The sequence below is a fragment of the Mauremys mutica genome, chromosome 2 (assembly GCF_020497125.1).
Source record: "Mauremys mutica isolate MM-2020 ecotype Southern chromosome 2, ASM2049712v1, whole genome shotgun sequence".
Taxonomy (NCBI): domain Eukaryota; kingdom Metazoa; phylum Chordata; order Testudines; family Geoemydidae; genus Mauremys; species Mauremys mutica.
The window spans coordinates 48842134-48862023 of record NC_059073.1 but is presented as its reverse complement, the minus strand read 5'-3'; the positions used below and the strand labels follow the sequence as shown (position 1 = coordinate 48862023).

Here is a 19890-nt window from a genome sequence, read left to right as displayed (position 1 = left end):
TAACAGGTATAATTGAAGGTGGCAACACCAATGATCCATTGCCTCCCAAGCTCTCTCTGTTGGGGTATACTGAGCCTTTTGAGGCCCCCTGCTGGAGACCTCATGGTCCTACCACATCCTGCCCCAGAAAAGGAGCAGTGAAGATGGGTCCTCCAGGCCTGCCTAGAAACACTGCAGGGAAGCAGCCAATCAGAGCACAGCAGGCTCAGCTAAAGAGTTGCAAGGGCTGAGCAGATCAGTTGCTGGCTGGGACCAGAAGGGTGAGGAAAGACTGGAAGACTCTGAAACTCTCCAGGTGAGGACACCTTGCTTAAGCAGCGAACAGACAATGAATCCAAGGACCATAACCCTAAGGTAACAGGTGAAGGTGATGGGACAGAATGGGAAGCAGCCCAGGATAAAGCAGCAGCAACTATCAGAGGAAGCAGCACATGGCTGCTATTTGTACAGTCCCTGGGTTGAGACCCAGAGTAGTGGGCAGGCCCGGATCCCTCCACTGGTGCAATGGAAGGGGATTGTTTGTACATAGTGACTGTGTCTGACTTGGCCGGAGGGTTGGGCCACCAAAGACCCACCTGACAAGGTTAACAGCTGACTGGGGGCACTGGGAGCAGAGAGAGGGGGAGAGTGCAGGTTTGCACCCAACCAACAAGAGGTGCTCATGAGAGTGCCCTTTACCACTCTCTGCCACTGTGGTGCCCTCCTGCTTGGCAATATCTAAGGTGCCAGTCTGATCTTACTCCCATATTGAAGTTAATGTGGCTCCAAGCATTCACCAGAGTCTGCTTGCACAGACCAGGTCGGCAAACCAGGACTCTAATTGTTTCCAAACTCTGCAACACATTTATATTCCAAAGTCAACCCTCAAACTTCATTTTCTGCTTACATTTAAGCGTGGAAATTAATCATTTGGGACTGTAATTATACATATGATGCTCGGGGAGAGCGTAATAAAATTCAAAGTACCGCATCTTTAGCCTGCATTTTGGTTTAGACATGTTAGATAATACTTAATGAAGCATTTTACATCCTATTAAAGCTTTATGGCACACAGTACCTCCTACTTTAAAAAAGCTTAGAGCCAGTATGTCGTAGCTTAAAAACAGTTACTTTTACAATGTAAACACATTCTATAATTCCCTTTCTAAATAATAAAGGGGATATTATAAAAATATACACATCACTGTGCATGTTGGTGAAATACTGCATATGGTCAGCAAGCAGTACGCTCATATAGATACAGCTGTTAACAGAATGATGATACATGACCTGTACAAAAGTCTCTGTATGCAATATTTTTGTCACATAAAGCACCAGGATGCAATCATCACTCATGATTGATAATATGCCAGATAACAGATTTTTCTAATGTATTAATGTACAAAAAAACAGATTTCCTATTTGTAATTTCTGCCATCAACACATTAGCACCATTTGTCAATGAAGTACTTTTTTTCTCATGCAATTTAACAAAATTATTTCAAAAGCCTTGGGGACCAAACTTGGCCTGTGCTCAATTGGGTGCAATGATTGTATATTGACTCCAGGAGCATGGGGTATAGCCCAAGTTCTTGTTCCAGTAAAATACTTATGCACATGCTTACGTCTCATTGGAGCTGATGTAGCAACACATCTTTACACCAGCTGAGGATGTTGCTCAGGGCAGGTCTGTACAAACACTTAGTTCATGGCAGGCTGGGGTGTAAATCTTACCTGCACTAGGCTGCCATGCACTAAGTGTCCAGGTGGACTCTGGTGCTGTACACTAAACATTCCCTAGAGCACTTTGATCTACCCTGGAAATAGATAAAAACACACTAGAGAACTTTTAGTATATGGCAGCAGGGTCCACATGGTTAATGCATGTGGTAGATTTACACCCCAGCTTCCCATGAACTATGTTCATATAGACAAACCCTCAGAGGCTCAAGCAAATGCAGAAAGTACAGGCGGGCCAATGGAGGAAGGAAGGGCAAGAGTTGTGCCAGTATCACATAGCGATGGCTTTTGTTTTATTTATTTGATTAAAACTTATGACCTCACTAGATCATCTAGTCCAGTCCCCTGCACACAAGGCACTACATGAGTAGTCTCATTGGCTTCAAGAAGTCTACTTACATGCTTAAAGTTAAGACTGTACTTGAGCATCTGGCTGAGCTAAGGCCTTGTTGTAGTTGAAATGGGGAAGGGGAAAGAGGAGGATGAGAACTACCCTGTCACCTTGGTTCTTTCAAAACAGGACTGAGATACATTGGTGAGGAGTTTTTTGATTCTAGAAGCTTGCCTGAGTAAAGGCCATCCGTGGATTTCTTCTTTTGGGTCAAGAGTAATATTCATAAGCATTACATTCACTTTATGTACATACATATTTGTAAGCACCCTGGATTTTTTCTTGGCCAAAAACAGGTGGAAAAAAATAAAAAGATGTATTAAAAAATATTGGGCCAGATCCTCAGTTGAGATCAATGGCATTATGATGGTTTACCCCAGCTGAGGATGTATCCCATTGTAAAAAATACAATATCAGAAAATACTGTCATCAAATGTTTACAGTTAACAGTTGAGATTTCTTCTGGTTATTTTTCTTTAAAAACCATGAGAGCTGGAATATATTTGATACAGGAATTGTTACACTTAACTAAAATATTTAATTACCTAAAATCCTGTGTAAACAAAGTGCTGAGTACCACTGTAAAGACCTGGCAGAGATTAGCAGTTTGGCATTAATAGTATTGAATATAATATATTGTAGTAAAGAAATCTGATAAACAAAATCTTATTACAGCTGACTTCCCACTAATAGCTGGTAACAAACTATTTGTTCTGCAGGGAAAATGGGCTTTCATAAAAGAATTGTCAGATTCACTCCTCTCCTTTGTTTTGATTTTGCTCAGTGGCTTGTACAGTAGTTCCAAGGAAGTGTTGTGCAAGAACAAGGATAACTTCTTGTTAGCTGTGGAAAAAACCACTTGTGAGAATGTGCTATGAATTATTTCTATATTACCAGACAATTAACATCCAGGAGTATTCAGTAAGCTAAATGAATTTATTTTTTGTAAACTGAGAAATCCAGATTGGCAGGAAAGAAGGTAAGTTTTCCTCATCATGTATTGCATAGGAAAACTATTTAAAAAAGAATATTAATGTTGTATAGTCAAACACACAAAAGTTAGAAAATGTCAGAATTAAGGTTACCTGTGCAACCTTAATTTGCCTCCCTTGTGCATATTCCCTATGATACAGTCTTACATTGCATGATCACATTTTTTCCATGGGACCCCTGCCTCATTCCGTGCACCAGATAGACCTGCTCAGAGCCTTAGTCAGGTTTGTGTAGTGAATTAGGCTGTTGTCTGTAGGACCCCTCCCTCGCGTGGTGCAGAAGTTGGAAGGTGTGTAGTGAATGAGGGGGTTCCGTGAAAACAAGGTTAATCTCATGGTTAGGCAGTTGAATGCTGCCCTGGCGAGCTGGATTCGATCCCTACCTGTGACACTGAGTTTCTCTGTAATGGTAGGTGACCACTAACAGTGTTCCTCATTATCTGGGTACCCAGTTTGAGACACCTGAGGTCTGATTTGCAGAAGTGCTAAGCACTCTCAACTGCAATTGAAGTCAGTGGGATCTGTAATTGGAACAAATAGAGTGCTATAGCACGCCAGATTCTCTGAAAAATCAGGCTACAGGTCTGTCTCATCTTACGCTGGGGTTACATTCCGCAGTCAGCGTGTAAAGCGAAAATCACGTATGGTCAAAATTACATTGAGTGTAATGGTGGGCAGAATTGCCCGCACTACAGAAACAGTATTTAAATTATTTTTTTCTTTTTTTTTTCCTTCTTGTTTTTGCCAACCGCGTAAAGCTGAAATCACACATGTTAAATGCGTCTAAGATGCAACAGACTTGTATAAGCATCAGTGTACACTTTTGATATTCAAGTCTCTGTGCTTCAGTTTCCCATCTGTAAAATGCAGTAAATAATGCAGGGGGACACACACTGAATATGTTGTGTATTTGGTTGTCATGGTTTTTGTTGCTATGGCAACTTAGTTAGATTATTATGGGTTAGCTCAGCCGGTTTCAACCAGCTGAGTGATCTCTCTGTATATCTGTAAATAAAATGGAGGTTTTGGTTAGCTGCCTGCTCTCTGGCCTCAAGTGATTGCTTCCTACACCGGCTGCCCCAAGGATATAACACTGGCGACGAGGATGGGATTCGGTGCTGCTCCAGTAACAGAAGGAAGTAGAAGTTAAGGATGCATTGCTAAATTCTGAAGTTCTAACGCACTTTGATCCATCCTTACCACTGCAATTGGCCTGCGATGCCTCCCCTTATGGAGTGGGAGCAGTCGTGTCACATATTATGCCTTCAGGAGAAGAGAGACCTATTGCTTTTGCTTCACGCACTCTAAGCAAAGCAGAAACTAACTACGCCCAAATCGAACGTGAGGCATTAGGAATTGTTTTTGGAATTCGGAAGTTTCATCAGTACCTGTTTGGGCGAAAATTTACATTTCTCACAGACCATCGACCTCTGACATCAATTTTTGGACCCTACACAGGCATTCCCCCATTAGCTGCTAGTCATATGCAACGTTGGGCATTGTTACTTTCAGCACACACATATGAAATCAAATATCGGAAATCCACTCTGCACGGCAATGCAGATGGCCTCTCAAGGTTGCCTTTGCCGGTCAAACACCAAGATAGTGCCAAAAGGAAATCTTCTACTTTGAACAGGTAGAGAATACACCCATCACTGCTACTCAGATAAAGAAGGCAACTCGCGTTGACCCAGTATTGTCCCACGTTATGGACCTGGTGATGCATGGAAAATCTCGACAGACCTCTCCGGTCTCATCCGACCTTGTTCCCTACATGTCCAAGCGGACGGAGTTATCGGTCCAATCTGGTTGTTTGTTGTGGGGGAGACGTGTCATTATTCCACCACCACTGAGATCACAGATGTTAGAACAGCTACATTCCGGTCACTGTGGAATAGTGCGCATGAAGGAAATTGCACGAAGCTATTTTTGGTGGCCTGGACTGGACAGCGCTATTGAAGAGAAGGCAAAAGCTTGTATGTCATGTCAGGGTGTGAGGAATGCACCCCAGTGGGCACCCCTACACCCATGGGACTGGCCTGAAAACCCGTGGCAACGTATTCACGTTGACTTTGCTGGCCCCCTTGAAGGAAGCATGTTCTTGGTGGCAATAGATGCCCATTCTAAATGGCCAGAAGTCTCTATAATGCAGTCCACTTCTGCAGAGAGTACTATCCAAAAACTACGAGGACTCTTTAGTCGTTTTGGTCTGCCAGAACAACTTGTGAGCGACAACGGACCGCAGTTCGTTTCTCAGGAGTTTCAAAATTTTATGAAGGCAAATGGGATACACCACATCACGTCAGCACCATATCATCCGTCCACCAACGGATTAGCTGAAAGATTTGTGCAGACAATGAAAAACGCTTTGAAATCAGCAAGGGGACAACACTCCATTCAAAAGCGTCTGGATACCTTTTTACTTTCCTACAGAAACACACCTCATGCTACGACCCACGCATCTCCGGCCTTTCTAATGATGGGACGACAGCTGCGCACTTGCTTTGATCTGCTGAAACCTTCTGAACCCCGACAAATTGTGCAACATCAGCAGCAATATCAAGTCATCAGATGGGCACCCAGAGCAAAAGACCGAACCTTTAGCCCGGGACAGCCAGTTTTGGCTCGGAATTATACTTCCAGAGCTAAATGGGTTCCGGCCACAGTCATCACTCAAACAGGACCTGTTTCCTACACAGTCCGGACTGCAGAGAATCTTACCTGGCGGCGACATGTAGATCAGCTGTTGCCAGGTCATGCCAGTCCTCAGGACCCATCTGCAGTTGAGGGGTCTGACTTCACCTCTTCTGGTGAGGGACTGAATCACGAGTCACCTGTTTCTGACTGTTCTCCTCCATTACTGCCGGCGGCTGAGATACCCCTTTGCCCAGCACGAGCTGATACCACCTCCTCACCTGTTCGTGCTGCGGACCCTGAGCCCCTAGTGCTTTCGGGTGCAATAACACCAGAAGTTCGCCGTAATCCACCTAGAGACAGAAGGCCTCCTCATCGGCTGGATCTTTAGCTAGGGCGAACCCACGGTTATGGGGCAAAATAATCCCCAGGGTTTAGCCGGGAATGGAGGCAGTCTACCCTCCTTCTCTAGTCTAGTGTGTGTTTTATTTAGGGGATGTTCTTATTAGGGGGGGAGGAATATGTTGTGTATTTGGTTGTCATGGTTTTTGTTGCTATGGCAACTTAGTTAGATTATTATGGGTTAGCTCAGCCGGTTTCAACCAGCTGAGTGATCTCTCTGTATATCTGTAAATAAAATGGAGGTTTTGGTTAGCTGCCTGCTCTCTGGCCTCAAGTGATTGCTTCCTACACCGGCTGCCCCAAGGATATAACACATGGTCAAGACAAAAAGCAATATTGAATAGTTGCTAATTGAGTAGCATCCATACTATGCACCAAGTGAGGCAGGGGTCCTGTGGAAAAGGCAGGGGTCCATATAATTACAGTATATGATCATGTAATTAAAGACTGTGTCACATATGCACAAGGAGGGGCAAACTAAAGTTGAACAAGCAACCTTAATTCTGGCATTTCCTGACTTTTGAGTGTTGGACTCTGCAACCTGAAAAATGTACTTCTAACAAAGTTTTTTAATATAATTTCCTAAGTTTTTCTTTATAGAATTTCTGAGGTTTTAAATATATTTTTAATGTGGAATCACGGTAGCCCCTTTAGCTTCACAGCACAGACATCTGTCACTTGAGCTAACAGTGCAACTGAGAGGAATAGTAGGCTGCCATCTGTGGGCCAAACAGTAATGGGAGATGAGGCACACATTTTGGCAGTGGGTTTCACAGCTATTTTCTGACAGCAGACGGAATGTCTGTCCCATGATGTGAGTGGGGAGTGTTCTCTAGAGGTCACAGAACTTTCTGCTCTGCTCCTGCCTACCCTCTTTTGCCTTAGCCCCTCCAATCTGTCCTAGTCATAGTTCACAATCCCCTACCGGTCCACTTCCTAGCTCCAGTTTTCCTGCACGTCCATCTCCGTGTCCCAGTCCCTACTCCCTGTTCCTTATCCCAGCCTGTTCCCTCCCCCCTCACATGGCATTCCAGTGACGCCACTTTGTCTTCCTCCTTGTTGCTGCCTGGGCACCAGCAGTGGGACCATTAAGAACACAGAAGAGAGACGCACCACTACTTTCTGTTCCTCATTCCAGTGCCACAACTGCCTCTGGCTGCCAGGAGCAGCAATTGCAGGGCAAGTCCTGCTCAAAACCTGCAGCCCTGGTCTGGAGCATGCTCAGTGTAGAGGGAATCCTCAGGGAATCTTGCTGCCACATTCTAACTAACAAAAACTCGACTGAGCATGTGTGAACAGAGATTTATAACTTGGGCTAATTTTCACAGGGATGACAAAAGGCACATCCTTAACATTAGAGCAATCCCTCTGTCAAATTTCAAGTCCTTGCTCCAAAGCATGGATGTGCTAAATGTGCTCAATGTGATGGTTATAGGGATTTTTAACATTGGCAAAACAACTTATTTTTCCCTAACCTTGTTCTGAGAAACAGATGAACCCTTTTTGCTGAAACTTTCTTAAAACTTCAGCCTGAGGCAGACAGATGATGTGGGGAACTTCAGCCCAAATGTTGTAAGTTTATAAGTAAAAATAGGGGCTTATAATGGACAGTGCTGGACAACTTTAGCTGTCAGCATTACTGCAAGCTCCACTTATAATATATATAAACTGAAAAGATATTTTAAAATTAAAATATCTCCCTCTTTATGCCACATAGAGGTACCTAAGTGTATGTAACTGGTGCTCTTGCTCTCGTATAAGAATTCTGCCTCATTCACACCTTATAGTAGATGCCAGTATTACTTAGCTTCCCTTCATCATTCTCTCTTGAGATAATACTCTCACATAGAATCCGAATCTGCAGCCCCCCATACAATAATTGCCAGTTACTCAGGGGAGTAGTCCTAATGACATCAAGCAGACTATAATAGGCATAATCTATGGCACATAGGCTGGTCTAATAACTTCTTGTGGTAAAAAAAACAGAAAAGAAATGTCTTTGCACAGTCACTTATGCTAATTTTGGACCAAACCCTGAAGTTCTAATTTTTATTTGGCTCTAGTCAGCTAAAACTTCCAATGAACTCATTACTACAGGAAGCTCTCAATTGGGGTTTTTGCCTGAATAAGGACTAAGCAGACTGTGAAGATGAAATTCCCCCTGATACAAAGGACAAGCCTAAGCCAAGCACCACCTAATCCCTAAATAACATACATAGGCTTCTCAGATATTTTACTATCTTTTAAACTAGCATCCTATGGGACTAAACATTTTAAGTGCTATAAAGAAAGTATTATGAAGGTTACTAGGACATAGAAACTACCATACTGCATCAAACTATTGATTCATCTAATCTGGTATCCTGCCTTCAGCAAAGGCCTCTGATGTGTCAGAGGAAGGCAAAAGCTTCCAGAGTGCACCTAATGATGAGCTCATAATGAGATTTCATCAACATCTGCTGGAAGCAAGATCAGAGAACTTTTCCATCAAGTGTTATAAAGGGGTATTTAATTAATACAGAGGGTGAATGGTTTCATGTTTAATTACTGTTAGAAAACTCTTCTTTTCAGGATGTTTGTTTATGTCTACACAGGGCCGGCTCTAACTTTTTTGCCGCCCCAAGCAAAAAAAAAAGAGCACCGCCCCACCGTAACACCCCCGCCCTCCGCGAGCGCCGTGCCGCTGAACCGCCCCCCAGTACCGCGCCGCGAAAACCCCCACCCCCCCGAGCACCGCGGCATGCCGCCGAAGCCCCCGCCCCCCCAGCACCGCACTGCCAAAACCCCCACCCCTCTTAGCGCCTCACCATGCCGCCAAAAATCCCCTAGCACCGCACTGCCCGAAGCCCCCCCCGAGCGCCACGCCGCCCGAAGCCCTCGCCCCCCCGAGTGCTGCGCCGCTGAAACACCCCCACTCTGAGCATGCTCAGTGGGGCCAAAACAAAAACAAGCAAACAAAAAAAACCTTCCAGCATCACCCCGCCGAACCAAAAAAAAAACAAACCCTGAGTGCTGCCCCACCCTAAGGTGCCACCCCAAGCACGTGCTTGGTCAGCTGGTGCCTGGTGCCGGCCCTGTGTCTACACCATACATTTTACAGAAAAAAGTCATTTAATTTGCATCTCCCCTTTGTATCTATGCATTCCTGGTCCTCTTCAGCTGCAGGCAGATCAGCCACAGTGACAGTGCCATCACAAACAATGAAAACAAAATCCAGTGAGGCACCTATGTGCAAAATTCAGAAATCAAGGCTCCAGGCTGATGGAAGTAAATGCTGAGAGAAAGTGTTATGTTTCTTTAAATGCAGGGTCGGCTCCAGGCCCCAGCACGCCAAGCGCGTCCTTGGGGCGGCATGCCGCAGGGGGTGCTCTGCCGGTCGCCGGGAGGGCGGCAGGCAGGCTGCCTTCGGCGGCATGTCTGCGGAGGGTCCGCTGGTCCCGCAGCTCCGGTGGACCTCCCGCGGGGGGTCCACCGGAGCCGCGGGACTGGCGACCGGCAGAGCGCCCCCTGTGGCATGCCACCGTGCTTGGGGCGGGGAAATGTCTAGAGACGCCCCTGTTTAAATTAACTGTTCTTTCAACAGTTGGACACGATTTTAGCACTTTCTTTCCACTGAGTAAAACAGAGCATCCTAAGTCAACTGAGAGTTCATCTATCCTAATCATATGTGTCAACTGAGAAAGACTAGAATTGAGAGCTGGAAAAGCATTTTGCTTTGTTAAAGTAAATGATTTTAGTAAATATGCACAGAAAGGAAAAAAAGCTCCCAGCTAGGTAGCACTGTGCTTACAGCAGGGGCTTCAGAGGCAGGAGACAAGTTTCAATTCCTGACCCTGATTTGATGTGTGCCCTTATGCAAGTCTCATAGGGATACATTTTCAAAGAAATTGCACCAGGCCACTATGCAGTCCTCCCACTGCTGGGCTGTCTCCTCACATGCCTCATAGCTTACTCCTGACTTGTTTACAATTAGCTGCTGTACACCTAAGTTCAACTGGGTAGCCCCCTCACAATTCTGAAGGAAAGCACCTATCTTGTAGCCCAGACCATTTGTGCATGCCCAAAGCTCACCCTTCTAAGCCCTTTTAAAAATCTCATGCAAGTCCTTCTCCCTCCTACACTATAAAACAAACTCTCACGTAGGATTTGTGTCTAAAGTTTTTGAAAATTTAGGTTTTAAGCTCTCTATCTGAGTTTCCCCATCCATAAAATGAGGCTAATACTCAGCCACCTTATTGAAAAGCTTTAAAATGCTCAAATAAAAGATAAGTGCATCCTGTTCTAATTATGACTATGTTGTAGCATTCAAGCTCTGTTTATTTTAGGTTAACAGACTTCTTGGAGGATCAGTATGTGGTGTTAGCTGTGTGTAAATAAAATGGAGCCATCTTTCTAGTCAAATTCTAACATAAATGGCTGTGCTCGACAAAGGATTGGGATGATTCATAATTCCTAGTAACCTCTTGCCTACTAACATCCTCTTTGTGCAATCACCAAGGAAAATCAACCTAATGAACTGCTGGAAAATAAAGTAAAGGCACTACTATCAATTCCTGCTCAATGCGTTTAAATTAGAGATGGACCTGAGCTGCATAATTTGGATACAGATTTTAAACCGTCTTTCAAAATGTGGAGGCATTTGTAGCCAGGGTTTTGATTCAGGCTCTTCTCTTATTTCTACAATTTTATTTATTAATCCCTGCTACTAAATGATTTGGACCTCTCATTATCAGAGTTATATTGCAATAACTGGTGATATGAGCTAATAGCTACTCTCATTAGGGTTGTATGATGGTTTTGTTCAGAAGCACTTACATTTTTGTAAGACAATTGACTGTAGCTGAATGTTATCCTGCATGAATCATTCACTTAAACCTTTCATATTCCACATATAGCTGTTGCATGAGGAGCAACTTTCCCCCTTATTTGTGGTAGTAACTAGAGCTGATCAGAAAAATTCAGTGGAACCATTTTCCATCAGAAAATGCAGTTCCATCTACATCAAAACACGTCATGAAACTGTGTTGATTTCACAGAAATTTTGTTGAGGAGATAAACTGGTCAAAGGTTCCAATAATGTCAAAATATCCCATGTTTGACATTTCTGGAATGAAACATTCCAATTTTTTATTTGTTTTGAAATTACTTTTTGTTTTTTATTTTATTTTATGCTATACTACATACTGTAAAATTTAAAAAAGTCAAAATCAAAATGTTTAGATTCCGTTGAAACATTTTGATTGATCTAAAATTTACTTGGGGGGTGGGGAATCTTCCTGTGGGGAAAAATTTCAAAATGTTAAGATTTTGGGGGTTTATTCTTACTCAAAATGAAACCAACTTTTGAAATCCTTTGAAACAGAATTTCTTTGCTCCATAGAGCTCTAGTAGTAACTCCAATGTGAACATTTTAGGTAGTGGCTTTCCTCAGTGTTGTTGGATGTTTTCATGGCAGAAAAACAACTTCCATATGTGGCTGGCCCAAAGATTCTGCCCCACCTTATCAGACTCAAATCACAAATCAGATCAGTAGCTACCAGTAAGAGGTCCAGATATTATGGTGATATGATTACTTGGCTCCCTAACAAGAGAGAGATTCCCCTCTCTTTCCATGGCTATGGCCACCCTGGACAGCTATGCTTCACTGGAACCGTGAAACTACTGATAAGTAAATGGGATGTAGGAGACATTTTGCAGGACCAGGATTCAGGTTGTGTCTACACTGGAGCTAGAATGAATAATTTGCAGCTTGAGTAGACGTACCTGCATAAACTCTGACTGAGCTAGCACACTAACAATAAGTGTAGCCACAGCAGCAGCTGTAGGGCAGACTAGCCACTCCATGTATGTATCTAGAGTCTTGGATGGCTAGCTGTTCTGCTACTCACTTAGCCATGGCTACATTTCCATTCTTAGAGCACTAGTTCAATTAAAGCTAGCGTAGTACGTCTACTCAAGTGGGAAATTACACCCTCAGCTCTAGTATTGGACATACTCTTAGACAATAGAGATCATCCGCACAAGGGAAAAAGAGGACACTGGATCCCACCACTTTCAGAACTAAATATAAAACTCATTCCTTCAACTTGGCTCACCCTCAGTAACTTCTTCACACAACCATGCACGATGAAGCCACATCCATACACAAGCAAAAACAAAGCCAAAAATCCATAAACTAATCAAGCTATTTCTCCTGCAGCTTGGGGAGAAAGAAAACTTGGGCAATTGTTGATGATTCTAGTTTATATACTTTGGAGGCGGCAACTACACAAGTCTAGAACTATGCAACTCTCTTCTGGCTCACTGTTTTCATTGTTTCATCCACTTTTATTTTCCGTTCATTTTCATTTTCCTATAACCTCATTCATTTGCTTTCCCACCACTCTACCATTCCCTTCCATCTGTTTCATCTCTTTTATTGTATGTCCTTAATACAATAGCCTTACCCATATAGACAAAAGTACACATTTTCACATACAAGTCTTATTGCTTCCATGGACATATCTGTTTTCAATCAAATAAGATGGTTAAATCATGACTTATGAATATTTATAGACCTATTTAATTGTATATCTTATCACTTTTTACAACTTAGTCAACATTTGACATTCACTTCTTGTTACTGAGCAGAACCCATCTTCAGCATGGACGCATGTCTTCCAGTTACAACAGTGCCATGCGAATGCCTGTTCTCACTTTCAGGTGACATTGTAAAAAAGAAGCAGTTAACATTATCTCCTGCAAATGTAAACAAACTTGTTTGTCTGAACAATTGGCTGAACAAGAAGTAGGACTGAGTGGACTTTGTTTTATTTTTGAATGCAGTTATTTTTTGTACATAACTCTACATTTGTAAGTTCAACTTTCATGATAAAAAGATTGCACTACAGTACTTGTATTAAGTGAATTGTAAAAATAAAAGAAATAATATTTTTCAGTGCAAATATTTATAATAAAAAAAAATATAAGGTGAGCACTGTACACTTTGTATTCTGTATTAAACTTGAAATCAGTATATTTATATAACTTGGATTCTATTATTGTTTAACAGTATGATTAATTGTGCAATTAATTTCAATTAATTTTTTATCACACAATCACAATTAATTTTTTTAATCACCTGACAGCCCTATTTGTCTTCTAGACTTCATTGGCAAGATTCTGCTCACAGGTACACCAGTGTAACACAGGTAATTTTCAGGGGTTCATATGCACAAAAGCAAATAGATGAAATAAAAGCCTGATTAGCCCAGTGTAAAGTATTGTTGTTTCTATTTCTTCTCATAAGTGCTGCATCAGACCTTCCCCTGTCTCCCTTCCTCTTTAGATGTATGTTTGTATCTGTGTATAGAGTAAATAGCTGTGGGAGTTTAGGGTGGGATTTGCAAAGGAACCTAAAGTGATAGCAGCAAAGAGTCTTGTGGCACCTTATAGACTAACAGACGTTTTGGAGCATGAGCTTTCGTGGGTGAATACCCACTTCGTTGGATGCATCCGACGAAGTGGGTATTCACCCATGAAAGCTCATGCTCCAAAATGTCTGTTAGTCTATAAGGTGCCACAAGACTCTTTGCTGCTTTTACAGATCCAGACTAACATGGCAACCCCTCTGATACTAAAGTGATAGGCACCCAAATCCCAACTGGATTGAAAAACTTCATACTGAATATTAGTTGTGATTTAAGTACCAATGAGTTATATCTTCCAGTTGTTGGCCAGATGGGAGGCTACATTTTAGCTGTTTATCTGACTATTTCAACTGGGGGCTGGACTGATGTATGTAAAATACAAGAATCCTGTAGTCTAATAGCAGAAGCCAAATGGCAACCTACCTGTGCAGCTTGGAGCTGTTATTTAGTTTGCCTCAGCTGAAAGTCTCTCTTTCCATATCTTGCATACAGCTCTAAGGCTAAACAATGCTTTTGATCTGCAGAAAGAAAGAGTTGTTAAGTGTGTCCTCCATTTTTGTTACTTCAGACACTGTAGGCTGCAGTTAAGAATTCAAGGAGAATCTTCAGAATTCAGAATGATTCTGATGGGGATTTCAATGTGAATATTAATTCTGCTTTTATAGACAGAAAAAAAAAGACTAGTTAAATGCTGATGTACTCAGCAGGATCCTGGATGATGTAATTTATGGTTACCACAGGGTTACAGTATTGTGTGATGCCGGCTTTTGAAACTGGATACAGCACTGAGCTAATTGGGATAAATTACTCAGCACTGTTGGAGCTAAAAGGTCAGAGCAGCATAGTTTCCTGACTGAAACTGAGGTGTGGTTAGGAAGGAGCAGAATTTGCCAGTACAGAAAAGGATTTATAATCTCTGCTCTCTGTCATAGGAATTTACAGTATCACCTATTTCTAAGAAGAAACTGAGTAACTTCCTATTTTGGAAGTGACCTATCGGTCAAACAGCTTATCTTCTGAAAGCTTCATCTTGACAGATGAAAGTTACCTTAAAACTCATCAACATGAAAGCTGGACAGAAATTTTTCCAGTGGAATGTTGTTTTTTTTAATTTCAGAAAATGCCAGTTCATCAAAAATGAAACATTCCACAGAAATTGGTTGATTTTGATTAGTCTTCTGATGGAACCCTTCATGGCAGGAGTCCAGGCTTTCAGCCATGGAGCTGGAAGCCTGGAAACCTTAGAATGTCTCAGGGATTCCAGGCTCCCTGCTGTGGATCTGGGCTCCCAGGCAGAATTTTGTTTTGAAAGTTTCAAAACGAAACATTTCTATTATTTTGAAATTACATTTTTTTTGGATTTTTCCCTTCCACAGGAAATTTTGAAACTATACTTTTTCATGCCAAAACACATTTTAAAAATAAAAGAATTTCTCTTGGAGCAGAAATTCCAACTTTCATCTAATCAACTTTAATCTAATCAAGTTGCAACCCACTTTAAACATAAAATTGTAATATTCCCATATAAACTATTCCTTACACCCTTTCTAGGTGGGATTCCGAGAGTCTCACATGCCCCATTTACATTTGAGGTCCCAGGCAACCAGATATCCACTTTCTCTACTTGCCACTTCTGTTTCTCCTTCTTCCCTATAATTCATAATTATTATATTATGATGGCACCCACAGGCAAAGCACGATTGGGACTCGATTGTGCTGGGTGCTGTACAAACATGAGAAGAGTCTCAGACACAACTAGAAGTCTGTCAGCTACATTTGAAGTACCAGCACCTGCTTACAGCCCACTACCAGGATTTTGCCAATGAACTCCATCAGGGGCCTGAGCAGATTCCACACAGCCTATTCCCCATTGCCCATGTGGAGTTATATAAAATTAGAAGTTTATGATACCACCACCAAAAAGAAAAAATAATTTAAGCTATGTTTCAATGACTCCAAGGTGGTCTGCCCTCTACTAGAGCAAGAACAGAATATAAGAGGAATATCTGGCACCTAGAAAGCTGACAATCAGAGATAAGGTATGTTTCTTGTTAAACTGTATTTAACAGTAAGCAAAGTGTATCACTAAACTGAGGAAACTGGGAGCTTGATCTATTCATTCTTGGAACTGAATAAGATGGGTTTTTTTTTTCCTTCCGAGTTCCTGAAAAGGTCTGTCTTTTTGCATGAGGCACTATTATTTTTCATTCAGATCTTTTTTTGACCATTCAGCTGCAGTGGAAATAAATCATGTTATTATTCAAATATGAAAACAAGATTTATCTACCTGGGGCATAATAAATCTTGGTTAAAATAGAAATTTTCTTTTTTTTTAACTTAATGAGTCTGTGTTTGAAAAATGTTGAAAAATGACAAAAATCAACAAAAGCCATATAATGTTGATAATGTCCATAAAGCACCTCATTAAGCCTAGTAATTGCATCCCATATGGTACTGACTGTGAGATCATATAGTTTCCAGAGACATCTGCAATTGCTCACATAAACAGGGCATGTTGAGGACAGAATTTCAGTCAGTGGTCCTGATCAGCACAAAATAATCCTTGGCTTTCCAGGCTCAGTAAACAAGTTTGTTCCATGTGGACCAACCTAAGAAACTAAGTGAAACAGGTCAGCCTGGCATAGAAGCCTCAAAGAAACAACAACAAAAATCTTGGTTAGGAGCTGGTGCAGGTATATTTGGTGGGGATGGAAGGAGGAGAAGTAATGCAAATAGGCTCAATACTTCCTATATCCTGATATTTGGTCCATGTATATTGACCCACATTTTCAAAAGTGACTGTTGATTTAGCTTGTCTCATTTGGGGGGAGGGGGGTAGTAATACGACACTTTAAAAGGACCTGCTTTTTGGAAAATGCTGAACAACCACCCTCTGAAAATCAGGACCCTTTAACATGTTTAAAGTTCAGCATCCTAAAACTGAGCTATCCAAAATCATTTGTCACTTTGGAAAGTTTAGGTCATCATCATCTCTTCTTCCCACCTCCATCAGCCAGGGCAAATTCAGTTTGATCTAAGGCCCTTTAAATTCTTCCCCAGCTAATGCTGACTTAGTCTGTCAGAGATGAACCAGTTCCACATTAGATTACTAGAAACCATCCACTATTCTGTTTTGGGGTGCTTCCCCTCCCCCATCAGGCCTTCAGAATCAGTAGCTCCATGGCTGCAGAGCCTAGAAAGCTTCTTTGAGAAAGCAGTCACAAAGGTATTTTCTCAAGGGACACTGTCAAATGGCTCAAGCCCAGAATCCAACCTATCAATAAAATCCCTATTTGATCCCCAACCCTCATGTCCCAGTTGAGGGGCAGTTTGCCCCAGAGTTCCAAAATGGTGTTGCAGCCTTGGTACATGGGTTCACAGCACCACTTATGTTTGGTCTGGCTGCCCCTCCAGCTCTAGAGGGGTTTTGGGCCAAAACTGGGTGGAGCTGTCTTGCTTTAGCCACTGGAAATGTTGGGAGTTATACTAGTATGATGTGTGTGTGGGGGGATGAATTCTACAGATACAGTAGAACTACTATTGTATGAATTAATTGGGGCTTGAGTGACTCATAAAATTGAAAAGTAAATAAAACTGAACATCTCAAGATTATAGGAGGTACAGTGTGTAAGTTAATATATAAATCACTCAGTGGACATACCAAATGATCACAAATATATACAGCCGTGTGCCTGATTATTCTTTGTTTGAGAGAACTGAAACTCTTCTTTGCTGCCAAATCTCTGTCTTTTCAAACCTGTACATCCACTTCAACATTGGCTGAAGTCACATTTGGTGGCATAAGATCAATGTTCATAAGATTGGGGTTCTACTGTACTTAAGTGCTATTGGTCTAATCCTGATTTTACTTACACCAGTGTAATTCCATTGTCTGCAGCTAAGGTTACTTCTGATTTATGCCACTATAAACAAGATCAGAAACAAACATTTTAAGTATTTTAAATATATTGTCTTCTCCTGGGAAAACAATTAAATAAAATGGAAGGCCCATATTTTTAAACTTGGTTGTCTGAAGTTAGACACCCACATTTGTATTTAAGCACCTACATAAAAGTGGCCTTATTTTCAGAGGTGATGAGTTCCCACAACACCCACTGAAATCAATTCATTCCTTTTCAGGTACTTAGAAGAACGCACATTCAATCAAGGTCAAGAATGAAGAATACATCAATCGCTTATTTGTACTCCTATAGGTGAGGTTACACCAGCATTTGCAGTTGCAGACTTTACTGGGAGTTAGGCTCAACATCCCTGAAAATCAGACCACTTTTAATTAGGTACCTAAATATGGAGTTAGATGCCTAACTATAGACGCTTCGATTTGAAAATGTTGGTCACAATTGTCTCTGTTTATCTCCTTCTGGCTCAGGAACAGATTGACATATATTATTCCTGTGTGTTCGGTGACAACACCGATACTGTGGCAGTAAAAACAAAAGAATATATAGAGACAACTATGCTAATTATAGCTGAGTTTAATGTTTATTAGCGCAATTACAGTTTCTGCAATCTGATTCTGATTTGACTACATTGAAAACTGTTGAAAGGTACTGTGAGCATCTCAGCAGTACTTGCTACCTAAAGCATAATCTCTTGGAAAAGAAAGCTACTAGAAAGGTACTTACAAACAGGAGTGACTGGAAGAATTCAAAATAATAAAAAGCTGGCTATGTCCCTTTAAACATATAGTAGAAGTCTGCATTTGCCGCACCATGGTTATGTTTCTCAAAAACATGTTTATGGAAAATGATAAACATGGTCCTTACCTAATATACTAGAGAAGCTGTGAAATGGAATACAAATCTCTTAGGTGAACTTGTATTTGCATGTGAAGAATAGGACTATTACTATATATTATTATATTTCCATTTTTACTACCTGAACTCCTCTTTTAGTTTAATATAGTCTTTGTTTTCTGTCTAAAATGTTGTATAGGGCAGTTGTATGCTGCTAAACAGCTGCTGAGTTTCACCTCAGAAAGGGCTGTATTTCTATCTACGGTTCAGTGTGTTAAAATGCTTTGGGATCCTCTGGGATGAAGTGATGTAGATATGTACAGAAGCTATTATTTCAAGGCTGCAACTTTATTTGCCAGGTATTAAGCTGAGACTGAATCTTTACAGCTGAGTTGTTAACCTCTGAAAATATGAGTTTAAACTGCAAGTGCTGACCTAACCTTGCCTATAGGAGAGCAAATGATACTGCAGTAATAAAGAATTATGTGGCCTTTACCTCCCCTCATAAGGCAAGGCAAGCATTTTATGCTTCATTCTGTGCTTTTGTTCTATTTCTTTAGATCTGATTGTAGGCAAAGGAGTAATTCTAGTGGTTAGTTAAACAGTACTTCAATCCCTTTGTACCCTCCCACGCCCCCGAAAGACGGTCCAGTGGCAAAGGTCCCTCCTATCCTTGTCCTGACTTGTGAAGGATCTCCCTCCAATAGCCTCCTGTCATTCATTCATTGTAAATCAGCAGCAACACAAGAGCTTGAGCAGGAAACCCACAGAATCCACTTTGTGGGGAAAACACAGAGAAACACACAGACATGGAGACCAAAGACAAAAAGGCAGGTAGACAAGCTGAGGAGCTGGAAGATAGCAGGAAAATGACCATTTCTGTGGATTTAAGCAGTGCAATCAGATTTATCTGGTATCTTTGCAAAAAAAAATATATAGACTTTGTAGCCATTTACACAGCTGCATAACGGCAGTGTATATGGAGCCTGGGGTGTGGTGCTGGAGCAGCCAGAGAGGAAAAGGGAGAACTCATTTAATACAACCTGGAATGTTCACAAACATTCAGTGTTGGGGTTGGGGACAGAGCAAAAGTGGGGCTCTTCATCCAGGTTACTGGATGGGCTCATACAGTGTTATCTCCTACCAGCTCCAGGGGCAAGAGACAAGTCCAAAGCAAACATGAGCTTTAAAGCACGATTGCTAATGGCCTGTCTGCTGATGCATTTTACTTTTTGGGTGGGGAGACCTCAAAAGTTTTGTCTAAGTATCCAACCTCTTCTGGGCTTGTCTGTATTCAGCCTTATAAAGTTCATCCATTATTAGTAGGGGAAAAAATAAGTTGTTTAGCTGGTTTACTAGATTGACTATCGTGATATCTGATTAAAAAACAGAGACTCAGATCTGCCTTTATTTACCCAGATGCAATTCCAATGGGAGTTTTGTCCATGTATCAGAGGGGAGAATCTAGCCTTACTCAATGGTTTGATTTTGAGTTTTTTATTTTTTATAATGCAAAATAAAATGCATTTCAAAACAAAAAGTCATTTTGAAAACAAAAGGTTGAAATGTTCTGTTCTGAAAATGTC

The 19890-nt window shown here is 41.5% G+C and overlaps 1 long non-coding RNA gene across 1 annotated transcript; it reads left to right on the top strand.

The window, feature by feature from the left end:
- The first annotated feature begins 223 nt into the window (after window positions 1-223).
- Window positions 224-17965, top strand: LOC123365370. Its single transcript, XR_006577545.1, has 4 exons — window positions 224-295; window positions 13266-13328; window positions 15508-15586; window positions 17688-17965. It is a non-coding gene; the product is annotated as an uncharacterized LOC123365370 (long non-coding RNA).
- The last annotated feature ends 1925 nt before the right edge of the window (window positions 17966-19890 follow it).